Source organism: Microtus pennsylvanicus, chromosome 9 (assembly GCF_037038515.1).
Source record: "Microtus pennsylvanicus isolate mMicPen1 chromosome 9, mMicPen1.hap1, whole genome shotgun sequence".
Taxonomy (NCBI): domain Eukaryota; kingdom Metazoa; phylum Chordata; class Mammalia; order Rodentia; family Cricetidae; genus Microtus; species Microtus pennsylvanicus.
The window spans coordinates 52,285,784-52,304,455 of NC_134587.1; the positions used below are offsets into that span (position 1 = coordinate 52,285,784).

General features: G+C 49.8%; 1 protein-coding gene across 2 annotated transcripts in view; it reads right to left on the bottom strand.

The window, feature by feature from the left end:
• Nucleotides 1–17,801, bottom strand: part of Nek6 (NIMA related kinase 6) — a 72,983-nt gene extending 55,182 nt beyond the window's left edge. The window contains exon 1 of one of the 2 annotated variants that reach the window (XM_075986070.1): nt 17,436–17,801. The gene's annotated coding sequence lies outside the window, so the exon portion shown is untranslated. The remainder of the gene's footprint in view (nt 1–17,435) is intronic. The other variant, XM_075986068.1, reaches the window with a different exon arrangement.
• Between the last annotated feature and the right edge of the window lie 871 nt (nt 17,802–18,672).

Here is an 18,672-nt window from a genome sequence, read left to right on the forward strand (position 1 = left end):
GGTCTGAGCTCCAGGACCTCCGTCTCCTGAGTCACCTCATCATGGTCCTATGAGTGGAGAAGACTGAGACTCAGAGCTAAAGCTGTTTATACAGAGCTGCACTCACATAGGAGACAGAACTGGTATAAATATGTAGGCACTTAAACTTCATCCCTAGAAGCTTAAAAATGCTTTTTACAGACATTTACTGTAGAATTCCACCTGATGGCTCTCAGGGGTTCCTAACCCTTCATCAGTCCTTTCTTTGGGTACCCATAGAGTCCCCACTATGTCATTAGCGCATCCCTCCCTCTTCTAGAGTTAATTGTGTTGACACACAGTATGACCAAGAACAACAGTGCCCCTAAGATCAGAGTCCAGGGTAAGTGTCAGGCCCTCTTTACTTTCTGGTGAACATAGCAGACATTACTAATCAATCCTAGTTTCCAAAGCCACCGCAGCTGGGTATACCAGGCAGCCTCAATCTATCAGAGCTGGTACTAGGTTGACAATCATTGCTACTCCTATAGCAAATGGGTACATAGGATGAAGGTAGAGCTCTCTAGTTTCTCCTTCACTCTCAGGGTCCCACACCCTGAAATTTTCTTGGGTCTGCAAATGGGCTATAGGAGTTTAACATGGCCCAACAGTGAGCCAGATGTCAACTCGCTTGCAAGAGGAATCAGGGTGAGATGGGGCAGGTTGGTGGCGGTCAGATGGTGAGCTCTCTGTCTGCTACCATCTGAAGCCTCCAGGAAGAGTATCCCTAAGTTGAAAAATCAAGGCTCATACCCTAACCTCGATTCAAAAACCATGTAACTCTGGGCTGATGCTGTTCACTGGAAAATGGGCACCCCACAACCTATCCAAAGCAGCCAGTACCATGCAGGGGATGTAGGAGCACCCCATAAAAATGCTGGATGTCTTTCTTCCCTTTCTCTGCACTCAGCAGGGTCATATCTGTGCATAAGCCACTACATGCCCTGTCAGTGCCCCTAAGGGTACATGGCCAGATGGTACCCTTCTCTGAAGCCTGCAGCCCTCGTCACCCAGGGAGCCCACACTGTGTAGGAGTTCTGTCCATGCTTGCTCTTTTTCTCCTTCACTCCCCTCTAAGCAAAGCTGCTTGGCAGCCAATCCTGCCTCTGTCCCCGGGCAGTTCCACAGGGCCCATCTTGTCCTGCAGAAGTGATGGCAGTAATTCTGTTAATGGGAAGCAAGATGAATGGTACCCTGTGCCCAGAGTGTATGAGGCAAGATGGAATGGGGGGCTGGGGGAAGAGAGTGAGGCTGGAACGCACCCTCCTTTGGGGCCTTATTAGGTCTTGAAAGCGCTAAAACCTGCTTTTGCCAGCAGAAGCCTCATTTTACAAATATACAACAACAACAACAAAACCCTGTAAGTGGTAAGCAAACCCCAAAGACTTGGCTCCCAGGCTGCAGCAAGGCGACAAGCCGCTCAGTCTTTCGTCTCCTGACTCCTGCTTTAAACAAGTGTGTCTAAATGCCAGCTCCCTGCTTTGTGAATACCCAACACAGCTTCCTTGGCTGTTTTAGGCCCATTTGCCAACGATGGGATGGGATGGCCCTGAAGACGATTTCTTCTAAAAGGCTTGTTTGTTCCAGATGCCATAAAGCCCTAGTGTAACCTGGCTGACAGCCCCAGGGAGGGATCTGACACAGGCCCCTCGCCATCACAAACACATATGCAGAATGCTGTCATTCATCTCCTGCCCTGGCATTTCGAAGGTGTTTTTGCAGTGAAATAGGTGTCCTTTTCCACAATTATGCAAAGAGCTTTCTCCATACACCCTCCTCTCCGTTTGGAAACAAGCCACTGAGGTGTCTGTCAGGCTTCAGTTGCCAAATGGAAGTTGAAGGTAGGTGGTGATGCTGGTGCAGAGGCACTGTGAGGCAGAACTAGCAAGCGGACCAGAGTCGGGTCCGTCTGTGGATCCTCTTTCAGCTTCAGCCTCTTCATCCCAGGACAAGGTAACCACGTCCTCCCCACAACCATGCAACAAGGAGCTAATACAACCCTGGCTAAAGAGAAATGTTCACTTCCCAGCACCAGGGGCTTGCCCCTATTCTTTTTGATCATTCATTTCCACGGCACCCACTGCCCTGAGAGGCAGCTGCGGTTCCTCTGCTAACCACGGGCACAGATGTGCAGAGGTTAGAGAGGAAGGTTTGGGGTGCAAGGCCTGGGTTCAAACTTGCCTCCGCTGAGGCCCTACTAGTGGTGCTGAGCAAATGATCCAGCCACACTCAGCTGCCCACTCTTCTCTGTAAGGTGGAGCTAAGCGCACATGTGTAACTACATGCCCAGTCCAGCCCAGGGTCACTGGCCCTTAGACAAGAGTGTAAGGAAAATCCCACCCTCCCCTGCACCCTTCAGGGAAGAGTGAGGCCTGAGGGCACGCCAGCACTGCAGGCTGGGGAATGCCATGACTTCCCAAACACAGCCACCTATCCTTCCCTTCCCATTTCCCTTTCAGAACTTCCCCAGTCCTCCTGGGACAGTAATGTGACTCCTTGAAGCCAGGGACTTTGTCCCTGTGACTCACCAGTGTCTTTGAACAGTGCAACAGGACACTGGTCATTTAAATAAATGAATGACTAAATGAGAGGAAGGAGAGGGGCAGGGGTGGGGGTGGGGGTGCGAGGCAGCCTGAGCATCACAGCTGCCCCAGGCTCTAGACAGTGGTGGTGGTGCCCTTCCCAAGCGAGAGGGTCAGTAACTTGGTCATTTGACAGCTGTTTCACACTGCCTGTCAACACCGTGAGTCATGGTCCTGCCCACTACCTGGCATGGAACTGAGGGCTAAATACAGAAACGGAAACTCGTACCACCCCTGGCTTCATAAACCAGAAAACAGCAGGAGGAGGTGACAGCTCAGGAGCTACTGTGGGCAGTGTGGGGACACGTAGGCCTTGGCCAAACAACTGCCCACCTCCTCCCTCTCTGAGCACGGATGGCTGTTGATCTTGGCCCTGCCAGGAGCGAGGCAGATGCAGAGAAGCAGTGGTACTGAGACGTGGCCAGTGTCCCATCCCCACACTCACACAGTTGACTGCGGGGCTGGAGGCCATGCGGCAGCAACTGTGGGCTGCATGTTGAGGGCATAAATCTAGGCTTGGTTTACAGCTTTGGCTCAAGGCTTCCTACTGACACCGAACCTCAGTTGTCCAAATCTGAAAGATGGAACCAGCACAGCATGATCAGGAGGACTAATCAATGAAGGCAAAAACACACACAGCACTTGGCTGGGCCCTGGGCAAACTGCTGCATAGTTGGTATTTTTCTCCTCCAGAATCTCATGCACACATGCATTCGAGATGCCAAACTTCCATTCCCCCGGCTGCCTGCTCTTAGCTTGACTGCAGAGCTAGAAACATGTCTGTGTTAGCAGAGGCATCGAGTCTCTCTTCCCAATGCCTTGGGTCTCTGGAGCTCTTGCCAAGCAAGTGGGTCAGAAATGTGGTTGTTTGATTGCTAACTCTTGTCACTCAGGGGCAGGAAAGCTGACAGGATGGATGCGGGTGCAACTACATCCATGGCTGGCTCTACGGTGTGTCTGGCAGAAGAGGCCCAGAGGAGAGAGACCTGCCGGCTGAGTGGTCATGGTCACTCCAGCGGATCAGTGGTCTGGATGCAGAGATCTTCTCCTCTAAATGATCTGGTCCCCATAACCGTGTACAGAGAACTGACAAGGGGGGACCTTTCTTGTTTTGAAATCTGATGGCGTGTGACACTGGTGAAACCAGCATGGCCAATCAGCCCTGTCCCCATAAGGGATCCCAGTCATACCCTGGTTCACCGTTGGCGTTCTTGTTACCTTTGATACCTGGAGAAGCCTGGAGGAGGAGTGGGCTTTTGGACCTTCAGTATATGTTGGTCCTGTCACCCCAGGACAGGTGACCATTGTCGCCCTCATACAAATACCTGTCACCCATGGCAGAGTAGAAGTCAGGTAGACCCCACATGGATGACAGAGTGGGGTCTTCTGAGGGTCTGTTCTCACCCTGAGAGTCCCTATGCCCAAGAAGTAAACACTACATGACAGGCAAGGAGAGAACATAGGAGAGAAAGGAAAATCAGTTTTCTGATCTGGTTTCTTCAGGGCTGGGGGTGGGCTTGAAACAGGTCCTCACACACACACACACACACACACACACACAACTCACTCACTCACACACACACACGCACTCACACACACACACCTCACTTACACACACACACACACAACTCACTCATAGACACACACACACACACACACACACACACACACTCACATCCTGTAGCTGTGATGACCCTGGAATTCTGATCCTCCTGCCCCACCTCCTGCAGCTACAAGTGTGCATTGCCTGAGGGTAGACAAACACTCTACACACCGAGTGACATCCCAGCCCCTCCCTCCTGGCTGATTTTGTTTGTCAACCAGGACTGTTTTACAAAGAAACTCTGTTTCGAAAAACAAGCTAACTCAAGACAGGATGCTCAGGTGAATGTCCACTCGATGTCACCAGGGAATGGTCTCACTGGCTGGCCTGTTCAGGTGGCTCCCTGAAGGCAGGGACGACAAAGCTGGCCCTAGAAGGTGAGCAGACAGTGAGGACCTAGTAACTTTACTTACTGGCCAAAGCAAGGGGGTAAGGCCAAAACACGGGCCGGGGACTAAGGACCCCAGGGGAGCCCATCTGCAGCAGGCTGCTATGATGACTACAGAACCAAGAATGAAGAAAATGCAAGAGTGAGGGCCCACACCTGAGGATGTGCCCTGGGCAGACATGCCCAACCATGGCACCCAGCCTTAGCTGATGCTCATGGTTTCGATTCCTGCCTGTCACTTTTTCCTGTGACTAGGAAAGTTAACAAGCATGTAGCAATGGGTCCTCTAGAACAGCGGGTGGGGGCAGGCGTGGAGCCTTTCTGATGTGATCCACGTGGAAGAACGGCACAGCGGCAAGAGCGTACAGTGCAGCAGCAGCGTCTTCCTGGATGCTTACTAGCTGCATGTCTGCCTGAGCCTCAGTTTCATCCCCTCCTCCTAGGGGTGCTGTGATGATGAAATAAAATGAAGTCACTGACAGCTACAGCACACAGCAAATGACTGATAAACGTCAGCTACTGCTACTGCCCCACACCCCAGCGTCGTGTGACACATCTCAGAACGGAGAGAATGTGCTCCTTCCTTCCGAGCATCTGCCATGACTCTGCTCCCAGACGCCTCTCTCCCCCCATTGTTATGTCGCATCAGTCCATAAATATTTAAACAACATGTCATCAGATTATTATAACATATGATCCATAGCACTGATGTGCAGCAGTTCTGTGCATTTGGGCTTCATTTTCAGAATATCAAGACATAAAATATTTATGTATTTAGCCAACCACGAGATCTCACATTCTGTCTCAAAATGCTGGGTGGTGGCAAGACGCTGAACCGAGACGCAATGTGTGAAGGGGTGCCTTGTTCTCACATCGGTTCCTGGGGCATCTGGATTGTTTCTGGTTCATTCAGGGGACGTCATCACGTGGCCTGTGAACAGTGGCTGACTTGGTTGATCATAGCAAGCAGACAGCCAGGCCCCAAAGAACTCATCAAACTAGCGCATGCCGGATGGACGGTCTACGTGCCTGTGTCTCTACGGATGTGCACACAGGAGGAAGTACACTTTTCCCACAGTGCCCACCAGTAAGTGAACAGATTCACCACAGCCCACAGCCCATAGCCCCATCTGGGTGGCTGGCACACAGGAAAGACTCAGGGCCATTAGAATCCTGTTTCTTTCGAGCCCCAGGTACCAATACCAGGTCAGGAACAAAGTAGGATTGAGACAATATAGCTGAATAAATGGCAATTGAAGAAATTGCCAGGTAAAGTTGTGACCAGATTTAAAAATAATTATTAGATAATAAATTCATACACAATAATGACATCCCATCTGCCAGTGTGATTTATACTGTGTAGTACCCTCAGGCCAGAGACATATAGGCTCTCCAGTAACCGCTTGGGAGTAGAAAAAGGGTTTTTTCCCCTATGTAATTAAGTATCTCGATTGCTAACATTAGCACATCACAGTGGCCATATGTGCAGGAATTTTTGGCAGTGTGTGATTTCAGAGACACTGCCCCAAAAGCCATCAGAGCATCCAGGAATCCACATGCCAGGGGCGGAATGCTTTTTTAAGACTGCCTTTCCTGTCCCTAGCCAACACTAAAATAATCTAACACCACTGCCACTACGAGATCAGGAAAATGGGCTGTCCTATGCCTACCCTACAGATTATCAAAGTCTGAGGACGTAGGAGCCAAGAAAAGTCTGTGTAAAGGACAGTTGTCAGCTCAGGGTACAGGCAATTCCTCTGCACATTTCCTAGGAAGAGGGACAGAGGTCTAAGCCGGATCCCTTTGTTTCCCTACATGGCCAGCTCCAGCCTGTTGGGAGACCCCAGAGCCAAGCCTAAGGACAGCACAGGACCCACTGCCCATCACACCTCACAAAAAACCACGTGCCATGCTGTCACCACCAGGCTGGCTCCACGAGCCACAGTCCCTACCCCATGCCCAGACCGCACAGACAGAACTCCAGTCTTCGTGTTCCCGTGGACTGGCATTGAGACCAACACAAAGGCCACTGAGATTCCTGCAGAAGAGGAACAAGTAACAAGAACACGCTCTGAGTCACAGCCAGCAAGTGTGTGCACGTGTAAGGTCCTGAGTAACCCAGTTCAGGGACCTGGCAGACTCCGCAAACCCTTGGTAGATTCCCTGCCTCTGCTGTCTACTGCCATGGGTGTCAGGGCGGCTACTGTGTAGACACCCACCAAGGCCAAATGAACAAGAGATTTGTTTCCTCTTAAAAGGCCAGGTTCTTCACTCTTCTGGTTGGGGGAAAATTGGGGATCATGCTCACAGGGTAGAGACAATTCTAGAAGTTGCTCAGGAGAGTTTAACTCCTTCCCCTTCTCAAAGCCACCTTGCAAAGGATGCTGCCCCTAAACAACAGAGGTACTTGACAGAAAACACAGTTTAAAGTGGGGAGTGTAGTTCTCGTGGTGTGGATACCCCCAGCAGCATCCTAACAAACCCCTCCCATACCAACATTCAGCAAAGAACACCAGGAAGAAGACCCTACAACTCAAGCTGTTCCAGGAGGTTATCTCTTATCTGAAATGCTTGGGACCAGAAAAGTTTCAGATTTTACTTATTTATCTATTAGGTTACGGAATTTTTTTTTTTTTTTGCTTGCTCGAATATCTGTGTATCGATGTTATGTCTTGTGCCAATGAAAGGCAGAAAAGGGGGGAATTAGATGTCTTGGAACGATTATGAACTGATATATAGTTGCTGGGCACTGGACCTGAATCCTCTGGAAGAGCAGCAAGTGCTCTTAATCACTGAGCCGTCTCTCTAGCCCCATGTTTCAGATTTTAGAGTTAACTGACTTTGGGAACATTGCAGACTTTACCAATTGAATAACCCTAACCTGGAAATCTGAAATGTTCGAACACCATGTCACCATGCTGGTGCGCAGAAATATTCTGATAGTTGTGCTCTTACTGTGTGCCAGGCTCTGAGGACACAGCTGTGGCCACACACCAAGTCTTGCCCTATGAAATGACATTCCCATCTGGAAGAAATAGACAACTGATATCCTATGCCCTCAGCACAGGACCATGGTACATGCTGTTTCTTGCAGCTGCTCAGAAGGCCAGAACTGGCTGCCCTAGTCCAGCCCACACAGCAGGCACTTTCAGAGGGCAGCGACTGTCCCGTCTGTAGAACGCCCTCTACTGTGGCGTTCCTCGCAGCACTCATGTTGACAGGAGAGAACCAGCTACCCTGGCCCCTAGCTGTTTCTTCATCCCTAACGTGGAACTGCTGGACCAAGTTAACTTACCAATGTCAAAGTTAGAGTGGGCACAGCCTGCAGCAGACCCTGCACAGGGAGCCTCAGAGGTTAGAGTGGGCACAGCCTGCAGCAGACCCTGCACAGGGAGCCTCAGAGGTTAGAGTGGGCACAGCCTGCAGCAGACCCTGCACAGGGAGCCTCAGAGGTTAGAGTGGGCACAGCCTGCAGCAGACCCTGCACAGGGAGCCTCAGAGGTTAGAGTGGGCACAGCCTGCAGCAGACCCTGCACAGGGAGCCTCAGAGGTTAGAGGAAGTTCCTCGCTTCATGTTTTCCCAGGTCTGCCTGAAGCTCTGGAAACCATCCCATGGCCCCTGACGTCCACTTGCCCTCAAGATGGCCCTTTGAGGCCTCAACAGAACCTCCCATCTCCCTGCCACAGTGCTGCCCACTCTCCCCACTCCTCCTGCAGCCCCATCAGATCTCTTCTGTTTTTTTTTCTTTTGGTTTTTCGAGACGGGGTTTCTCTGTAGCTTTGGAACCTGTCCTGGAACTCCCTTTGTAGACCAGGCTGGACTTGAACTCACAGAGATCCGCCTGCCTCTGCCTCCTGAGTGCTGGGATTAAAGGTGTGCGCCACCACCGCCCAGCATCAGATTTCTTCTGTAGAACACTCACAAGCTCCTCTACAGTTCTGAGCCTGCCTCCACAGGGAGGACTAAAGAGTGCTGCCCCCAAGAAGGGGGCATGGCTGTCATACAGTCATGGGTGAGGCCATGAAGGGGCCTCTTTGCACGCCTTACCTACCCTAAGGCCCCCTTCTTAAAAAGTGGGGTGGGGCTGGAGATATGGCTCAGAGATGGCTGCTCTTCCTGAGAGTCCAGGTTCAACTTCCAGCACCCACATGGCAGCTCACACCCACCTGTAACTCTGGTTCCAGGGGATTCAACACCCTCCTACAGACATACATGCAGGCAAAACATCAATGCACACAAAACAAAAATAGAGAAGTCATTTATTTTTATTATTATTTTGTAATTCGCCGGACATGGTAGCTTAGACCCCTAAACCCAGCACTCACGCAGCAGAAGCAGGAAAATCTCTGTGAGTTTGAAGCCAGCCTGATCTACAAAGCGAGTTTCAGGACAGCCAGAGCTGTCCATTGAGATCTTTTCTCAAAATAAATTTAAATTTAGTTTTATTTATATGTGTGTGTGTGTGTGTGTGTGTGTGTGCTTGTCATGTGTATGCAGGTGCCCAAAGAGGCCAGAAGAGAGCATCTGGTCCCCTGGAACCAGAGTTACAGGTGGCTGCAAGCTGTCTGATACGTGCACTGGGAAGTGAACCTGGGTCCTCTCCAAGAGCAAGTGCCCTTAACCACTACACAGTCTCTCCAGGAGCAGCAATGGGTGTGTACATGCCGGCCAACATGAACGGCCTGCTCCAGACTGCAGGCTCAGGCCCAGGAGCCATGACGCATGGCATGAAGGCTAATAGAACAAAGCCACGGCACAGCCATGTGGCTCTCTGCACTTCTGTCCCCACCTAGAAATGGGGCAGGAGAGAGCACGTTTTGTCTTAAGCAACAGGATCTCTTCTGGTTCTTTCTATGTGGAGACATGGGGAAGTGTGGTCTTGGGGATCCAACTCGAGGCTCTAACACTGACCCACACCCAAATTAACAATTTTAAAGTGGCATCTGGGACATTCACAACGTTGTACAACCTAGGTTGCTACCTAGGTTCAAAACATTTTGTCAACCAAAAGGAAGCCCTGCCCTCATCAAGCCCTTACTCCTCGTTCGCCCTCCTCCCGGACCGCAGTGACCGTAATCTGCCTTCACACCACAGGCTGTCTGGCCTGTGTTTCATGGACTCAATGAGCTCTTTTTCTTAGCAGGAGGCCTGGGCAGAGCCTTTCTGTGCACACACAGGGGACAAGAAGATGGTACGGTGGTTTGCTCCTCCTGTCTGAGCTCACGCCCCTCATCCTCAGTTGCATTTCAGAGACAGCTCTTATTCTAGGCGCCTTTCTTTTCAGTACTCATATCCTAAAGTCAGTCTGGAGTGTGAGAAGCAGGGGTCACTACCACATGCATCCAGCCCACCTGATATTCACAGCAGGGGAGGCCGGGCCTGAGTGAAGCCTGAAACAGGGGCCTCTGTAGGGGGAATGGCTCTCCACAGGCGCCTGTCCTCGGGGGCTTCAGGTATGAGGAACTGGACAAATTTCCTCAAGCTGCCTAAGGAGGGGCAGCCACGAGGGAGTCAAACTCTTCTGTCCTTCAGAGAGAGCCAATCTAACAGAGCCTCAAGCGGTCCAGGAAGATTCTAATGGTACATGTGGTCTCTCTCAGGCCAAGTGGCCCTCAGTGCAGAGAGGGAGTCCTCGCTGAGGATTCTGGTCCCTCTGGGGTCTGTAATGGCTGCTCCTGTCAACATAGCTCTCTGTTGGGGCACACTATATAAATAATTAACAAAACATCTGTCTTACTTCATAACACACCTTAGCTGACACAGCTCGTGGGCCTTCAGAGACTTTCCAACTTCATACCCAAACTGAGGGGTCACTGTCTTGCCTTGTGGTGAGTAGGTTGGAAAAAAACAAGCACACATCTCTAAACTTTTCTTGAGATGCCATGAGGGCCATTCCAGCACTGAGACCCAGTTCCTTGCCAAACCAGTGCTGTCTGCTATGCCCAGCAAATGCTTTGTTTTTAAATTTTATGTGTATTTGGCCTGAATAAGGATGGATTGCCTGTATGTCGGTCTGCACCATGTATATGCCTGGTGCCTTTGGAGGCCAAAAGAGGGAGGCGTAGGATCCCCTGAAACTGGAGTTATGGAGGTTATAAAGTGGCCATGTGGGTGCTAGGAATGGAACCCAAGTCCTCTAGAAGAGCAGCCACTGACCCTTCCATGGCCTCCGTGTCCATTCTGTAAAATGCACAATGGAGAACTTCCAATCCCCAAAGTCCACCCTAAGCAACCTCTAGTGGTCATCTCCACCTGGGGCTCTGGTGAGCAGCTCTTTGTGGCCCTGTTAGTAACCAAAACAGGTTCCTAGAAGGTAACCATGTCCTCCTGCAGATTCTTAAAGGGCCGAAGGACAGAAAGGTCCTGAGCAATTCCTGCTGTCTGCCAGCTGCGCTGAGAGTGCAGTGTGAAAGGCAGCACCCCAGTAGCTTCTCCGACAACAGGGGGACCCAATGGGCAGTGGTGACACCTTTAATCCCCCGCACTCAGGAGGCAAAGGCAGGAAGATCTCTGTGCATCTCTGTGCATCTTACCGAGTGAGATCCAGAACAGCCAGGGCTGCATAGAGAAACCCTGTCTTAAAAAACAAAACAGAACAGAAAAGAACCAAACAAAAAGAATCTCTTTCTCCAGGGCCACCCTGACTTTAAAGTATGAGGGTTAAACAATTTGGGGAAAAGGCAGGCGCCTCAGGCTTCCCACAGCAAGGCCCGCCCCTACGCTGTCGGCATTCCTTCACACTCTGAGGAATTCTTACACAAAGCCCCCTCTTTCTTTTCTAAGAGGTCACCAGCACACAGAAGTCTAAGAGGGAAAGAACAGCTCCATGTGGGTCTTTGGAACTGAATGCATTCAGCCCCTCAGGGCCCAGCTCCAGGGGTGGGGAACAAGGGGCTTGGGGTGGGGGGCATGATTTGGCCCAGCACAATCCAAGAAACCTGCCTAGGAGACCAGCTCCGCAGCTGCCAGACCATGTGAGAAGTGCCTGTCTGTGTGTGTGTTTGGTGGTGGTGGGAGGGTATCAAGAATTGGAAACAAGCATCCCCTGCACATGTGGGTCTGTATTTACATCCACACAGCAAGTCCTATTGGAGTGACAGATGTCAAAATGCCAGATCACACTCTCAAGTTCTGGTTTCAAAGATTAACATCACAGGAAATTATACCACTAATGGATGTGCCCCAGTACTCCTTCTTTCTGGATCTTGAATATGAAAAGGCTACAGGTTTGGCCTGAATAAGGATGGATTGTGCGTATGTCATCAAATTCAGACAGGAACAGGGAAGTTGCTTGTATGAGGTGTGTGTGTGTAGAGGGTGTTCTACTAACATTTTCTAAAAAAAAGACCCAGGTGGTGGCACACGCCTTTAATCCCAGAACTCAGGAGGCAGAGGCAGGCAGATCTCTGTGAGTTCCAGGCCAACCTGGTCTACAGAGTAAGTTCCAGGACAGCCAGGACTACGCAGAGAAACTGTCTCAAAAAACTGAAAGAAAAAGAGAGAGAAGGAAGGAAGGAAGGAAGGAAGGAAGGAAGGAAGGAAGGAAGGAAGGAAGGAAGATTATCATTATAGTGACAGAACTGAGACCATCCACTGCCTGCTGGAAAACTTTAAAACCCTTTACAGATGCCCAAACCATCCTAAATGACACTTTGTTCCATGACCTCCCTGCTCCTTAGAGCCCCAGCTGGAAAAACTAGCAAAAAGGTTTGTGCACTTTACTGATTATGATGATATCAGCAAAACTAAATTAAATAAAACCACAGAAACAAGGCCTAGTTTTACCTCTGCAAATTCACAGACCAGATGGAGAGAATCTAGAAGCAAGGCTGAGCCTCTCACAAGATCTATTATGTCACAGATTCGACACAATGCCCATCAAAATCCCAGCAAAAATTGTTCAAAGACCTTGAAAGAATGGTACTCAACTTCATATGGAAAAGCAAAAAAAACCTAGGATAGCCAAAACAATAAAAGAACTTCTGGAGGCATCACAATCCCTGACTTCAAACACTACTACAGAGCTACAGTACTGAAAACAGCCTGGTATTGGCATAAGAACAGACAGGAGGACCAATGGAACTGAATAGAAGACCCGGATATCAATCCACACATCTTCGAGCACCTGATTTGACAAAGAAGCAAAAAATATCAAATGGTGATGTGGGAGAGTCTTCTTTTTGTGTTGATTTCATTGGTTAATAAAGAAACTGCCTTGGACCTTTAATAGGACAGAAAATTAGGTAGGTGGAGTAGACAGAATAGAATGCTGGGAGAAAGAAGCAGAGTCAGGCAGTCTCCATGATTCTCCTCTTCGAGACAGACACAGGTTAAGATCTTTCCTGGTAAGCTACCACCTCGTGGTGCTACACAGATTATTAGAAATGGGTTAATCGATGTGAGAGTTAGCCAATAAGAGGCTGGAACTAATGGGCCAGGCAGTGTTTAAAAGAATACAGTTTCTGTGTAATTATTTCGGGTAAAGCTAGCCGTGCGGGAGCTGGGCAGGAACGTAGCCCACCACTCCTCCAACTACAAAATGGAAAAAAGAAAGCATATTTAACAAGTGATGGTATAACTGGATATCAACATGTAGAAGAATGAAAATAGACCCATATCTATCACCATGCACAAAACTCAAGTCCAAATGGATCAAAGACCTCAACATAAAGCCAGCCACACTGAACCTTATAGAAGAGAAAGTGGGAAGTACACTTGAACACATTGGCACTGGAGACCACTTCCTAAATATAACCCCAGCAGCACAAACACTGAGAGAAACAACTAATAAATGGGACCTCCTGAAACTGAAAAGCTTCTGTAAAGCAAAGGACACGGTCAACAAGATAAAACGACAGCCTATAGAATGGGAAAAGATCTTCACCAACCCCATATCAAACAGAGGGCTGATCTCCAAAATATACAAAGAACTTAAGAATTTGGTCACCAAAAGAACAAATAATCCAATAAAAAAAATGGAATACAGACCTAAACAGAGAACTCTCAACAGAGAAATCTAAAATGGCTGAAAGACACTTAAGGAAATGTTCAACATCCTTAGTCATCAGAAAAATGCAAATCAAAACAATTCTGAGATTCCATCTTACACCTGAAAGAATGGCCAATATCAAAAACACTGATGACAACTTATGCTGAAGAGGTTGTGGGGAAAAGGGAACACTTCTGCATTGCTGGTGGGAATGCAAGCTGGTACAACCCATTTGGATGTCAGTGTGGCGATTTCCAGAAAATTAGGAAACAACCTTCCTCAAGACCCAGTAACTTTTGGGTATATATCCAAAGGATGCTCAATTGTGCCACAAGGACATGTGCTCAACTATGTTCATAGCAGCTTTGTTTGTCATAGCCAGAACCCAGAAACAACCTAAATGCCCCTCGACCGAAGAATGGATAAGGAAAATGTGGTACATTTACACAATGGAGTACTACATATCAGAAAAAAATAACGATAGCTTGAATTTTGCAGGAAAATGGATGGAGCTAGAAAGCATTATTTTGAGTGAGGTAACCCAGACACAGAAAGACAATTATCACATGTACTCACTCATAGGTGGTGTTTAAACATAAAGCAAAGAAAGCCAGCCTACAAACCACAATCCCAGAGAACTTAGACAACAATGAGGACCCTAAGAAAGACTTACATAGATCTAATCTACATGGAAAGTAGAAAGCAGAAAAAGACAAGATCTCCTGAGTAAATTGAGAGTATGGGGACCTTGGGGGAGGGCTGAAGGGGAAGGGGAGAAGCATGGAGGGGACCAGAGAAAAATGTAGAGCTCAATAAATATCACTAAAAAAAAGAAATTAGAAAAAGATCTGTATGCCACACCTTACATCGTATTGCACAGCACTTTGCAAATGTTCATCAATTTGCAGACATTCTTGAAAGGAGAAGAGATAACTATTAATGCTGGAAGACACGGAGCTGGGCAGGCACAGCTCAAACCACACAGTCCTCTCAGAAACGGAAGTGAATGAGGAAGTGACTGGCAGACCAGTTCTGAATGACAGGTGACAGGAGCCTTTGTAGCTGTCCAGAATGAGAGTGAGGTCCTGAGGCGGCTCAGCCCCAACTCCTCACAAGGTCAGAGGGATGGACTTCTCCTGGGGCGGAGTCCAGCTTCGTCTCTAACAAAGGCTTAGAGGTACCAACCTGTATATAGGATGTTTATTTAATTAATTAGTTTATTTAGATGGTGTTTTGTATAATCCTGGGTAGTCTGGTACTGAGGCTGGACTGGAACTCAAAGCAATCCTCCTGCTTCAAGCCTTCCAAAGTGCTGGGATTGTGATCATGAGCTACCGTACACAGGTTTAACCCTAATCTTGAATGAGTCGCCAAGTCCTCTACCCTCACCTCCCAATTTGGTTCAACCTGAGAAGAGGAGGGAAATATTATTCTCCTTTTGACAATGATTTGGCCATCTATGGCACCCGGAAAGACTAGCCCCTTCACTCTGGTGGCTCAGTGGCCTTTGAGAAGACATCTCCCATTGTGCTGAAACCCAGAAAGCCCTGCCGAACCTGGCTGGTGATAAGTCAGCTTTACAGCATCCAGCAGAGCACAACACAGTAAAGGTAGCTATGTGCCTTCAAGTTAAGAAGGCTGGCCCTAGAATCAGAAACAAGAGTTTAAATCCTGACTTCATCATTTACCCGTTTATTAACTTACCTGGATATTGACTTTGCAAGTTCACGGGAAGACTACAGACTCTGTCAGAACAAGTCTGGGTTCAATTCTGGGTCTATTGCATATCTAGTCTCTCCGTGTCCTGGTTTCTTCATCTATAGAATGGGCACTATGACAGTTCTCATCTTTACAGTGTTGATAAACACACAGGAGGAAATAACTTCAAACTTCGTGCACCAAGGCCAGCACAGGGCATATGAGGGCCATGGTCACGGCGCTACCAGCCAGTCCATCTCTCATAGTGTCTGTCTTCTCAACTGTGCAATAGAGACAACGACCTCTGACTTACGGTGAACCCTAACTGAGTCCTCAGCACCCAGGCTGTGCACCTTAGGAAGTGAAGGTCAAATCCTGGGCTCAATGGAAGGAGAAAAAAACCTCGAAAGCAGGCAGGTGGCTCAGGTTTTGGTTGCCACCCTCTCTCCGCTGGCCCCAGGAACACATGTTTGATCTCTATGATTCAGACTTCTTGTGCACAAAACCAAAATCAGAACGGGATACCAGGAGAGTCAAGGACCCCCAGAACCATTCTCAGCACACAGTAGGTACTCCATCTTAGCACACATTAGGTTTCTCTCCTCCTTCCTTACTCCGCACGCCACCTGAGAAGACCAGGCTCTTCCTTCCTAGAAACAGCTCTAAATCCTGGCCAGCCAGAGCTTAAGTTTGAGACTTGAATTTTCAGAGACAGCAAAATGACTTTTTAAGTCATTTCTGAAGCAGATGGGGCTCAGAGTCTCACAAACCACGGGGACCATTTTAAATCCCGGGCCTTTTCTTCTGGGAAGTTAAGCAAGAACCTTCCCAAATGTTTGCCGTGGGGCCCTCTGCCAGGGAGTGACTCACTCCTCCGCTCCCCACAGGCATATTTTATTTGGGGGTGGGGGATCCAGCGAGGGCCTGGCCCTGATGGGGGAGGGGAACAGTTCCAGCACATCCAGAAGGTGGGGATATTTTTTCCCCCAGTTTTCAGGACAAAGAGAAAAAAAGAACATGGGTCTTTTTTGCTTCCTTCCAGCTTTTGTCTGCTGAAAGACTATGTCCAAAGTTCACTGCTTAAGTTCCTCCTGTCGGAGTCAGGCACCCATTCAATGAAATTCTTCTCCCGTTAGCAACAGGGATTTTTAATGCGCCCCTTTACACACACCAGACTACTGTACGGACATTTTTCCCCTCAGAGAGTCAAGCTGCATTTTGCCCAGCGGAGAGAAGCTCAGACAGAAACTTTGTAAAGTTTGCTTTAAAGTAGTTAAAACTTTCAACTGAGATTTTCAACACATATAAACTGTCAGTTAAAACCGCAAGGACAGCCCTTAGAGGACGTGTCCCAGGTATGCTGACACCCATTTGTTACTATCTCTGAGGCTTAGATAAGCCGGGAGAATATGATTAACTTAGAGCGACAGTCACAGAGAGCAAGTAACTGGGGCCCTGGGTCTCCCTAGGACCTAACCCCTAAGTATGGGGGGCAGCAGAGTCCAAATCTGGCCTAGCTGGAGACAGCCACGAACAAAGCCAGGAACTCAGACGGATTTTGAAAACCTCAAGTCAAGTTCAGGGCAGCCCCATCCCCAGCCTGCGTGGCCATGCAGAGTCCTGCCAAGGCTGGGCTGAGCTGCTTCCACCGGAGTCAGACCCTGGGCATCTGCGGGTCTGTCCCTGAGCCCCAGACTCACAAAATCTGGCCCTGCACGCATCCGGTAACCTCTCCGGGCAGGGTCAGTCGGCACATCACACACACTGGCCTACAGTGTAGGGTGTTACACTGGTTCTTAAACACACATGTACGGAATTTGTACACTTTGGCCCGCGCACGTGTGCCCACATTCACTTGGGAACGTTCAGACACGTGGGCACATATACTCCCTGGCACCCACGGTAAATGCTCGACACACAGATAAGCGGGAGCCTAGTCCATCCTCCCGCGCTGGTCCATCCCAAACTCACAGCCCAGGCCCCCGGTATGCACACGCACGCACTCCCGTGCAGCGCAGCGGTCGGAGCCCAGTCGCCGACACCTCGGCCTCCTGCGGGCGTCCCCGCCGCCTTCTCGGGAACGCGCGCGCTCCCACCGTCTCGGGCGACGGCCCCAAGCCCTGGCCCGCGCCCCTCGCCAGCCCCAGGCCACTCACCGACGCCGGCGGAGGTCTCGGCGGCGAGCGGAGCGCGGGTCGCACGCGAGTTGGCGGCGCCACGGCCGCAGCTAGTCCACCGGGTTCAGCCGCCTCTTCTGCGCGCGCCCGCACGCCCGCCCCTCCCCGCCGCGGGACCGCGCCGCCCCCTGCGCCCGTGCGCGCGGCCGCCACGCAGGCTAAGGGGGCGCCGGGGGCGCGCTCCCAGCCTTGGCGCTTGATCGTCCGGCCCAGGTGGGGAGACGGAGGCCCCAGACTCCAGGTCCTGGCCACTGAACCCCTCCACGCGGGCTTTAGACTTTTGAAATGCAGGTTCGCATGGTAGCCAACCCGTGGACCCTTTCCCGTGCCCACGGGGTCCCATCAGCTGACATTGCTCCAATCTCAGCCCTAGCCCGACTGAAATTGACCTACCCAGAGAGGGCAGCTGGAGATGAAGCTCACTAGGTAGAGTGCTTTCCTAATCTCAGCACCTGTAACCTCAGCACTGGGGAGCGTAGGCAGGAACGTGGGAGAGTCAAGGTCATTCTTGCTTTATAGTAAATTCCAAGCCAGCCTGAGCTACAGGAGACACTGTCTAAAAAATAGTGCTTATTGTGTACAATAGTACAAATAGTGCTCAATATAGGTACAGAAGTAGACTCAAGGGCAAATCCGAGTCCCTTCCCCCGAAGCACCGGTGTTCCTGGGAACTCCAGGCCAGCCAGGCCAATGTGCTAACGTTTCTAGAAGGAGTAAATGAATGCACTGGGGGCCATTCAAATAACCCAGTGAGAACCTACCTCAAAGCGGAAGGAAAGAACGGACTCCATCAAATTGTCTCTAACCTCCCCGTGCCCTTCACGAACCCTTCACGAAATACATGCACATTGTATGGTGTGTGTTAAAAAAAAAAAAAAGTCTTAATCTATGACTACTTAACAACTCACTAGGATGTCCAAGTTTCTCTGGGGAGCAAAATAAGAAGGGTCCTACATCCTCTCAAGAGGGGATGCTCCTGGATGGGACAGGCATTACTGCTTAAGCCAGACCACCCCCAGGCACTGCTGGCTGGTCACAGGATGGCATCCTGCTGAGTGTGCTTCACCCACCTGCCCTTCCTGAATCCACAGCTATCAGGCTATAACCTACAGGGAGGAAAGGTTTCACGGCTGGCCCCTCTGCCTGCCTTGTGGGGTTCAGCCCCTGAGAGGAAGGTGTCATGCCTTGTGCCCATTTCTTACATGGCATTAATAAG